The sequence below is a fragment of the Vigna unguiculata genome, unplaced genomic scaffold (genome assembly GCF_037176805.1).
Source record: "Vigna unguiculata cultivar grain cowpea cultivar isolate G323 ecotype 2 unplaced genomic scaffold, ASM3717680v1 ptg000146l, whole genome shotgun sequence".
Taxonomy (NCBI): domain Eukaryota; kingdom Viridiplantae; phylum Streptophyta; class Magnoliopsida; order Fabales; family Fabaceae; genus Vigna; species Vigna unguiculata.
In genome coordinates, this window is record NW_028196788.1 from 183,577 (window position 1) to 195,024 (window position 11,448).

The 11,448-nt window shown below is 30.8% G+C and overlaps 2 non-coding genes across 2 annotated transcripts; both read left to right on the plus strand.

Moving 5' to 3' along the window:
* The first annotated feature begins 4,334 nt into the window (after positions 1-4,334).
* Positions 4,335-4,408, plus strand: TRNAP-UGG (transfer RNA proline (anticodon UGG)). Its single transcript has one exon. It is a non-coding gene; the product is annotated as a tRNA-Pro (tRNA).
* A 165-nt stretch (positions 4,409-4,573) lies between these two features.
* Positions 4,574-4,647, plus strand: TRNAW-CCA (transfer RNA tryptophan (anticodon CCA)). The gene has a single exon. It is a non-coding gene; the product is annotated as a tRNA-Trp (tRNA).
* The last annotated feature ends 6,801 nt before the right edge of the window (positions 4,648-11,448 follow it).

Consider the following 11,448-nt stretch of genomic DNA (forward strand, 5'->3'; position numbering starts at 1 on the left):
TACTTTTTTTAGGTCAAGATGTTGATAGTGAAATATCGAATCAACTTATTAGTATTATGATATATCTGAGCATAGAGAAAGAGAATAAAGAATTGTCTCTGTTTATAAACTCTCCGGGGGGGTGGGTAATACCTGGAATAGCTATTTATGATACTATGCAATTTGTACAACCAGATGTACAGACAGTATGTCTGGGATTAGCTGCTTCAATGGGATCCTTTCTTTTGGCAGGAGGCACAATTACCAAACGTCTTGCATTTCCTCACGCTTGGCGCCAATGATTCTTTTCTTTGAGAATATATAGAATAGATATCTATCTATATATACTATACCTTCGCCATAAAAACCAAAGTAATAATAGCATGGTATTTTGAATTCCATATGCAATTTTTTTGAATCATTTAATTATATATAGAAAGAGTAGTATGAAAAAGAGGGTATTTTCCATTTTATCTGATCTATAAGAAACCTAGTTTCATTTTAGTAGTGTCGCATACTTTTTTGTTTTTTTTCATACCAGAAAGCTTGTAACAATTTTTATTTGAATCAGAAGAAAACTTAATATATGAAAAAAAAAAGAAACTTTTGGATTGTTGAATACCAAAATGATATAAAAAACAACGGAACCATCGTAGTATTTAAAAATAGATTCAAAAAGAAAGTTGGTTATTCTATTGTTTATTATTTAAGGATCCGGATCCAAAAGACCTAGTAGATTTTGTACTTCTTTTTTCTTTGATAGAAAAAAAGAAATTTGTAAATGTAGAAACAAAATTCATCGAAGAAAATACTCTACTCTATCCATAGAGGAAAAAATGAATTGCATAAGTACAAAAGCCGTATGCATCAATACGCAGAAAATGCTTGTACGGTTATTGAATATACTTTTTGCCCTTTATCTTATTTGTCTTTGTCCCTTTTCTGTTACCTTTATTTTGGGAATAAAGACAATCTTTAGCAATCTACCAATATAGTAAAAAGAATTCTAAAAAGATTTATCAAGATAAGGGAAATACTACTTAAGTGATATAATCAGGGTAATGATCCACCAACCTGCTAGTTCTTTTTATGAGGCACAAGCGGGAGAATTTGTCCTGGAAGCGGAAGAGCTACTGAAAATGCGTGAAACTATCACAAGGGTTTATGTACAAAGAACGGGCAAACCTTTATGGGTTATATCGGAAGACATGGAAAGGGATGTTTTTATGTCAGCAGCAGAAGCCCAAGCTCATGGAATTGTAGATCTTGTAGCAGTTGAATAAAAAATTGGTGGCAAAGGTTATTCTAATTAAATACAAGATTGGAAATTTAATTTTTTACTCTATCTTACTTTACATTTTAAAATAAAATCTCTAAGAGTTAATCTATTAATATAGTATATATAATTAATATAGGCTATAAATAAGGAATATAGAATATAAGTAATTCACGGTTAGGATAGATCTAAACCTGCTCATTATACAAAAATATAGATATATATAGTACGACTTACCATGCCAACTATGAAACAACTTATTAGAAACACAAGACAGCCAATCCGAAACGTCACAAAATCCCCAGCTCTTCGGGGATGCCCTCAACGTCGAGGAACGTGTACCAGGGTGTATGTGCGACTCGTTCAGCTTAAATACTAAGAAAAAACAAATTAAAATTTTTCAGTATTGGTAATCAGTTAAGATAGTGTGAATGCAAAAACTACATTCACACTATCTTAACTTAATATATAATTCTTTTCTATATAATTATATAATTCTTTACATTCTTCTATCTTGTATAAAATTTATGGTTTCGATTGGTGCAAAACCAATAATACACATTTGCAATTTCATATGAGAAGGACTTTCCCATCGGTAACAAAAAAAAGTTACCCGTTAAGCGGAGAAAATACTATTTCAATTAAAAATAAAGTATGTCCTTAATGAATGTATTTTGATGGATTTTGTAAGAATGGAATAAGAGGGTCAGCTACCCAGCAAATTTTCATAATTAAATACCGTTACTATAGAATTAGATTTGGTTGTGAAAAAACCTACTTACTCAATATTGCATGGGTAGAGCCACAGAGTGTGAACTGTACAAGTTAACAATAACATTCATTAAATGAATCAAAAATGAAAATAAAAAGGCTCCGGTGTATAGAGAGGACCTGGTCATTTCTAAAAAAAATCATAGAAACGAAGGAACCCACCAATTCATTATAAAAATATGTGTCCTATTTCATTTACTATTTTTATTTTATTTGATATCTAGTATCTATACAATTTCTGATTTTGAGGTTAAATGTTTAATATAAAAAATCGTGGTTGGGGCGGTTATAGTAGCAAGAGCCGTTGGAATTTTTTTTTATACATCGGAAGAATCCATTTTTGTTATTAATAGACTAGGAAGAAAAAAAGAATAACTGAAAAATGAAAAAGTTATTCCTGAAAATATCATTTATTAAATGACCAGAATTAAACGAGGATATATAGCTCACAAACGGAGGACAAAAATTCGTTTATTCGTATCAAGTTTTCGCGGAGCTCATTCAAGACTTACCCGAACTATTACTCAACAGAAATTGAAAGCTTTAGTTTCGGCTCATCGGGATAGAGATAGGAAAAAAAGAGATTTTCGTGGTTTATGGATTAGTCGAATAAATGCAGTAATTCGCGAGAATCAAAAAGTATCTTATATTTATAATAATTTAATGAATAGTCTATACACCAAGCAATTGCTTCTTAATCGTAAAATAGTTGCACAAATTGCTATATTAAAAGAGAATTGTCTTTTTATGATTGCCGATAATATCATAAAAACTTAAAACCCCTTATTTACTGCAGGAAGGTATAGACTAGAAATTTGTTTATTTTGATAGCTTTATCATACGATAAAGCTATCAAAATAAACAACCATGCTTAAAAAATTATTCTTCGTTACCTATTATCTTTTTTATTCCAACAAAAAAATCAAATGGAATTATCCTAATTTTGAACAAAACATCAATCCATGTTTAATTCGAATCTAAATTCAAATTGGATTTCGAATTTTTAATTTCTATTTTTTTTTCTTAAAGGAGTAATTTTAGCAGTCGACTCGCTTTTTTCAAATTGTTTTTCGTTATTAAGAAAAGGTAACGAAGATAAAATACGAGCTTGTTTTATAGCAACAGTAATTAATCGTTGTTGTTTTAAGGTCAATCTATTTACACGTCTAGATAATATTTTTCCTTGTTCACTAATAAATCGACAAATTAAACCCATGTTTTTATAATCAATTCGGTCCCCCGATTGAATCGGGGGCAAACGTCTACGAAAAGATCGCTTGGATTTAATAAAGAGTCGCTTAGGTTTTTCCATAGTTTATTTATTCCTATTCCAAAAATAACATTGATTTAAATAAATATAATTATAATAAAGGATTTGTATTTTTTTTCTTCTTTAGCATATGTTGTTATATAACGACGGGGACATCATTTTCTCAATTCCAATCGACTAGGCGTATTGTGTCGATTCTTGTTAGTAATCTATCTAGAAATACCGCTTTATTCCTTATTTAGACTCTTTTTATCACAACCAGTACCTTCCAAAAGAACACTTACTCGGATATCTTTACCCTTGGACATGACCCTCCTTTGGGTTTTTAATTCACTTATAACTCTTTTCGGATTCGAATCTAAGAATCTAAGAAAAAGATGAAAACAACTAAGATAAGATAAAAAAGAAGAATTCGAAAAATTATGAAAGATTTCGTTCCAATTTAATTGAATCTAGTACAAAAAGAATACAAGGATCTGTAACTATATTTCGTTTCAAATTGCCAGTATTTTCGTTTTTTTAAAGTATTTTTTATGATATTGTTGCCCCAACCTATGGATTTCTGCTTTCACTTTCTTTTTCATAGGAATTGAATTAATAATTCAATTCCATTGAAGCCTGGACCAGATCCCGATCCCGAGTGTCACTCCGAATTTCAATGAGGCCAATTTAATCTTTCGTCTTTATCTTTCCTAAAAAAAAAAAAAAGAAGAGTAGGTTAATTACACATATTTAATATATAATTGGACCTTTCATCTTCTTCACCCCTTCCCGTGTCAATAACTAAAATTAAAAAAAGGGGAATATCAATGCATCTGGAAAAAAACGATTGATCTCTATCAATAGACCCGCCAAAGCCCCGAACCATAAAGTACTTACTACTGGTGCCACGGAAAGATATGTTTTTAGATCTCGCATTTCAAATCCTCCTTTCTTTTTATTATTTAAGTATTTTTTCTCTGTTGATATATATCAACAGAGAAAAATGTGGAAAACAAGACAAAGATTCTTTACAATAACACTATAAACAAATGGAAAAGGGATGTAGCGCAGCTTGGTAGCGCGTTTGTTTTGGGTACAAAATGTCACGGGTTCAAATCCTGTCATCCCTATCCCTAACAATTACTTATTCTATGATATTCCGTATTCTATAATATTCCATATTCTATGAGATGAGCAATAAACCGGGAACCTGTGAAGACGAATTCCAATTGAACATACATACTGAATATCTATATGCAAAATGGATTTGGATCATATAATTTTATGAAAACAAAACGCTCTTAGTTCAGTTCGGCAGAACGCGGGTCTCCAAAACCCGATGTCGTAGGTTCAAATCCTACAGAGCGTGATTCTAGTATTATTCGCCTGATAATTACACTGAAATAATTGAACATTCAAAAGAAAGTCTGAATTTTATCCTTGTCGATTAGGATTAAACTAAATAAATAGGGAATCACAAAAAAAGAGACATTAATGAATCAAAGATCCAACTGATCACCTCGTCGGTATTGTAAATATGCAGTTACAAATAATCCAGCCAAAGTAATAGGAATTAAACCTAACACGATTCCAAATAGAAAAACTTCAATCATTTTTATTTGTTCGAAAAGTAAAAAGAAAGGTAATATAATATCTAGCCTTAAACATAAATCTGTATTGATCATAAATCTCAACGATCGAGAATTGTAAATTGACATAGTAAGGAATTCTAGAATGTCTTATACCAAAATTTACTATTCCTCTCAAAATTACAAATCAAATAAGTCGTATTTTACTAAGACCAATAAATAGAGACGAGGTTATAATTAAAACCGATAGTAAAAAACCGAAATAACTAGTGATAGTGGGCATATAGAAACTAAATGAAATATGTTCGTTCTTTTTATACATATGTTTATAAAGCACTTCCCTAAATTTCCATTTTTGAGAGAAAAAAGAAGATAAAAAATCCTACTTGAAAGATACAATTCAAAATTGGCAATTCCTCAATAAATTCAATTATTAGAGACGAAAAAAAAAAAAAGAAATAGAGTAACATAATTTAGAAATAAATTCCTCATCTGTTACATCTACCCATCCTGTGATTTCAAATCAACATACTTCTTAATCAACTCAGGAATTAAGTAAACTGATCTAATGAAAATATTTAGTATTATTCTATAGATATCCAATAGAATTCTGTTTATATTGGAAAAAGAAAAGAAAAATTATGAATATTCAAACAAAGAATAATAACTCTGTTATTTCATTTTATTTCACTTTGAATTAATGTAGAAGAAAATAGAAAAAAAGATCTTCAACAACCACAAAAAATATATTTATTGATTTGGCAATAATTGAATTATTAAAATAGAAAATCTACTTTATGAATTATCTACTTTATTAATTATTAGAAACCCTTTTCTCATATTCCGATTTTAATGGATCTTTAGTTTCTAATCCAAAACTAATAATTTGAAATGTTAAGAACCTTCCTTTTATACTATTACTCTAAAAATTTAATATAAAAAAAATTTTTATATACCCAAACTTTGCAAAATTTTCTATCGGATTTTTGACTACATAGAGACAATCAATGAAAAAAGAAGAAAAAAATCTAGTACTAAAATTTTACACTGATTGTGAAATTTCATTGCTCTGTTAGAAGAAGGATAGCTATACTGATTCGGTATACTCAAAAGACACCGTTGGTACAAAATGGACGATCTAACAAGGATTCTATTTCAGTAAATTTCGCCTTACTGATCTCGTCTTTTATGGACTCGATCCCCCCCTTTTGACTGTACAAGAATATGTGGAGTTCAAGATGTCTGGAAGCACAGGAGAACGTTCTTTTGCTGATATTATTACCAGTATCCGATACTGGATTATTCATAGCATTACTATACCCTCCCTATTCATTGCAGGTTGGTTATTTGTCAGTACAGGTCTAGCTTACGATGTATTTGGAAGTCCCCGCCCAAACGAGTATTTTACAGAGAACCGACAAGGAATTCCATTAATAACTGGCCGTTTTGATCCTTTGGAACAACTTGATGAATTTAGTAGATCTTTTTAGGAGGCTCCAATGACTATAGATAGGACCTATCCAATTTTTACAGTACGATGGCTAGCTGTTCACGGACTAGCGGTACCCACTGTTTCTTTTTTGGGATCAATATCAGCAATGCAATTCATCCAACGATAAACTTAATTTGAATTATAGAGCTATGACACAATCAAACCCAAATGAACAAAATGTTGAATTGAATCGTACCAGTCTCTACTGGGGGTTATTACTTATTTTTGTACTTGCTGTTTTATTTTCAAATTATTTCTTCAATTAATTAGAATTAATAGAAGAAATAGGAATAGTCAATAATATATATATTAAGAATTCTTTTATCCCATTCGGAAGGATATCATTTCATAATTATCTATGACTGTTTGTTAATGTCTTTAGCATGACTGACTACGTGATTAAATGTGGAGGAAAGTGGGATAAATGGCCGATACTACTGGAAGAATTCCTCTTTGGATAATAGGTACTGTAACTGGTATTACTGTGATCGGTTTAATTGGTATTTTCTTTTATGGTTCATATTCCGGATTGGGCTCATCTCTGTAGTAATCGTATTCTATTTGGGTTTTTGAAATGAAAGTGTAAGAACTGAACAGGGATCCACTCTTTCTTTGACGAATGCAAGTGGATCCCCCTTGAGTTCTTAAGAATTCTAATTTTTTTTCATATAAATGACTACTTCTTCCGATGTTTCAAAAAATTCCATTTCATTCTTTTTTTTTTATTTGTTCACTACATATTATTTTACATATTATTTATATACCATAAAAGATTATCTGGCAGAAAGATTCTAAGTTGGAAAAAAGAGAAACTAAGATATAGGATTTTTCAGGAAGGGATTCAAAAATAGTATTTTATTGATATTTTTAGAATATTTCTATTTCAACACAAACAAGAAGGAATAGGAATCGGACTCTAGGAAAGGACAAAGAAAAAAAAAAAAAAGAAAAAACAAAGAATCCCCCTTAGAGTAACTTTTCGATATTTGAATATATATATATATTTTCTATTATACAGATATTATACAGAATATAATTACAAAAATTATCAAAAAAATTGAGTTATTTTTACGAGTTTAATATGTTGATAAATACGCGGAACTAAAAATTCATTTCGAACAATTGAACCTTCTCAAATTGTTTCTTCTTAAGAACTAAAAAGATTTGTGCTAAAATAATAGATGCCAAGAAGAACAAGAGACCTTGAACACGTAATGGATCTTGAAGTACTATTTCCGCATCCCCCTGACCAAATCCACCGACATTAGGATTACTTGTTAATGGCTGATCAAGTTTGATAGATTCACCTTCTGAAACAAGAAGTTCTGGTCCTGGAGGTATAATATCAATCACTTCACGCTCATCTAATGCATCTACTATAGTGATTTCGTATCCCCCTTTTTCTTTTCGTATGATTTTTTTGACTATACCTGCTGCTGTAGCATTATAAACATTATTATTACTCTTGCTCCCGTCAAGATAAATCTGGCCCCTTCCCCTGTTCCCGCCTACATATATAGGATATTTTAAGAAATGAATATCTCTTTTACTAGCGGGATCCGGGGAAAGAATAGGAAACGTGATTTCATTATATTTCTGACCAGGAACAGGGCCTACTACAAGAATATTTTTTTTTGTAGGGCGATAGTTTTGAAAAGACAGATTGCCTATCTTCTCTTTAATCTCAGGCGAAATACGATCGGGGGGTGCCAATTCAAAACCTTCCGGTAAAATAAGAACAGCCCCCACATTCAAAGTTCCCTTTTTACCATTAGCTAGAACTTGTTTCACTTGCATATCATAAGGAATTCGAACAACTGCTTCAAATACAGTATCAGGAAGTACCGCTTGTGGAACCTCAATATCCACGGGCTTATTAGCTAAATGGCAATTGGCACAGACAATACGACCGGTTGCTTCTCGGGGATTTTCATAACCCTGCTGTGCAAAAATTGGATATGCATTTGAAAAGGGTGCTCGAATTATTATATATATCATGACCGATATAGAAATGGATCGGGTAATCCCTTCCTTTATACAAGAAAAAGCATTTCTAGTTTGCATGGTCTAATCATTGATCCTGAAAATTTCTACAATAAGATTAGGTAGGTCACTCGCATAGTTCCCTATCCAAGGTGGGAACCCCTTTTTTATTTAACTTTTTTTTAAAGAGGGGAAAATGAAAAATTATCTTTTTTAGATAAAAACTTGAAATTCATTGAAGTAAATCGGTTTTTCTGTCAATCATTCATTGAATGATAAATCACTACAAGTGATGGAGATATGCGATTTAAATAACGGAAAATCCAATATTTTAAAATTGTATCTAAAATGACTGGAAAAGTGGACACAAGACCGGATATAATTTGATCATTTTGAGCAAATCCAAAATCTTTATAAACGAAGCCAAAAAGTAGTTCCCACCCATGGGTTGAATGGAATCCTATACATAAATCAGTTAATAAAAGAATAGAAAAAGCTTTTATTGTGTCACTTAAATTATATATAAATTCTCGAACCAAAGAGTTAATAAGAACAAGTTCTTGATTACCAAGAATAGAATAACCGCTTAGAATAAAGAAACAAATTATATTTGTGGAGAAGTGCAAAATCGTATTCATACGATCTTCATTGTGTGTTTTGATTAATTGGATTGTTTCTTTATAAATTCCAGTACGAAGGTTTTGTATATATGTTTTCGGACATTCCTTTAACATGTCATCTAAGAAAAACAGTTCCTCTAATTCTATGAATTTGTTTAGAATACTCTTTTCTTTAATATCATTCAAGAAAATTTCGGATTGACTAGTATTCCACCAATTAATAAACCAAGATTCCAGACTTTTCTTAAATGTGAAAGAGATACACCAGGGCAAAAAGACTATAGATGTAAGATATAGAAGGGGAATGCTTTTTTTTTTTTTCATTTTTCGTCTTTAATGAACTTAACTTCATCTCTTTCGTCAACTCTATATGATAATAACTTTTCTATCAAGTATAAGCTTCATTACAAGTTATAGAGCTTCTAGATAAATTTAGATTGTATTTTATCATTTTTTTTTACTTAAACTTCGGAAGTTAGCCTTTGCCTTCTTTAATTGAGAAAAAAGAATACATAAATCGAATAAGAAATCGAAAGAATTCACAGTCAATTCCAATCCAATGAAGAAAAAAATATTGTTTCGAAAGGATATTAATTGCTAAGATTCGAAGAAAAAAGGATTCTTTTTAGAAATACACCAAGGAGCACTTCGAGTTATGACTATAATATTCAAATTTCGAAATCAAAAAATGTCCCATCTATAAAAATAAAAATTGAAATATTTTGCAAAAAACAGTTTTTTTTCAAAATATTTCAATCGGTACACTAAATAAATAGGACAATTCTGAAACTTTTTGTGCAATTTTATTTCTAGTTAAGTCCAATTTTCATCAATAAAGAAGCGGTACACCTAAAAAAAAAGATAATTCGCCAGCTCTATTTGCAATTTCTAGTGGAGTCAAATTATCTTCAATACGAGTCAAGGGAATAAACCCCTGTTCTATTGTTTCCATATAAACGAGACTCTCATAAGTAAGAGTACGAGTCAAAATACTTCGTTCTTGAACTCCTGTTATTATTCTGATAGATTTAATCTCGTTCATAGGTATTTTGAGAATAATACGACGATTTTTTCCAGGAAATCCCCAACGAAGAAAACATACTTCTTCTTTATTTTTTTTATCGAAGATATCAAAACCACCGCCAATATCCCACAAAATAATCCACCACAAATAAAAACTAATAAAGAGACCCCCAATTCCATAAAAAGCCATCGCGGCCCCTTGTGGAATAAATGGAAAATTACTAATTTCCTGAGAAAAAAGGAAAAGACCCATACCGAGATAACTGGAAATTGCAACCAACAATAACCCCAATGAACCTAAAAAAATGATAAAGGCTGAAAAGATATTGCTTATTTTTCGAGACTCTGTTATAGAATAGATCAGTACTTCTTTTGATCTTTTTTTTAAAATATTCATTACCCCCTCTTTTTCTTTTTAAGAATAATAATTGTGGAATAAAAAACCCCAGAATTTTACTTGTTTCTAAAGTAATTTTCATCAACTGGCGCTACTGAAATGTAAACCTTTAGGGGGAATTCATCCAATTGCTTCCAGCTCTAAAAAAAAGATCTATAATATTTTTCCCTACTTACCGCCGTATCTAAAAAATCTTGTTTTTTTGAACATAAAGAAATAAAGAAGCCATTGCAATTGCCGGAAATACTAGACCCACTAAAGGAACAAAAATGGAAGGAAAGTTTATCATAAATAAGGGTACCTCGATTTACTATTTGTACTATATCTATTTTTATTTTTGTCGATTTTTATTCTTATTTTTATTAAAAAAGACAGTCTATAATCACTAGAATTCCTATATCTTTATACTTAGTATATAGGAATTCTAGTGATTATAGCTAAGCCGATATATATCAGAATATACCCTTTTATGATTCTTAGTATTTTTTTATTATTCTTTTATTTTATTACTTTGATCCTGTATGTTTTGATTTTGTATTTCAATTCCATAATTTCTTTCCTTTTTAGTCAAAGAAAAGAAATTATGGAATTGCAATAACTCAGTTACAACTCCCTTTAAAAGATTACGCGGTACGATTGAATCAATTAAACCCTTATTGAATAAAGATTCAGCTACTTGTGAATCTTCGGGCACTGTCTTATTCAATGTTTGTTCAATTACTCTTTTACCAGCAAATGCAATATAAGCGTTTGGTTCGCCAATAATGATATCCCCCAACATGCCAAAACTAGCTGTCACCCCACCCGTAGTAGGAGATGTAAGTATCGATACATAGAATAATTTTTGAATTGTTTGATAATAATATAAAGCAGAAGAAATTTTAGCCATTTGCATCAAGCTCAAACTTCCTTCTTGCATACGCGCTCCTCCGGACGAACATACGAGAATAAGAGGTAAAAGTTGATTAGTAGCATATTCTACCAAACGGGTGATTTTCTCACCTACTACGGATCCCATGCTACCTCCCATAAACTTAAAATCCATAATACCAATTGCTAACAGGAA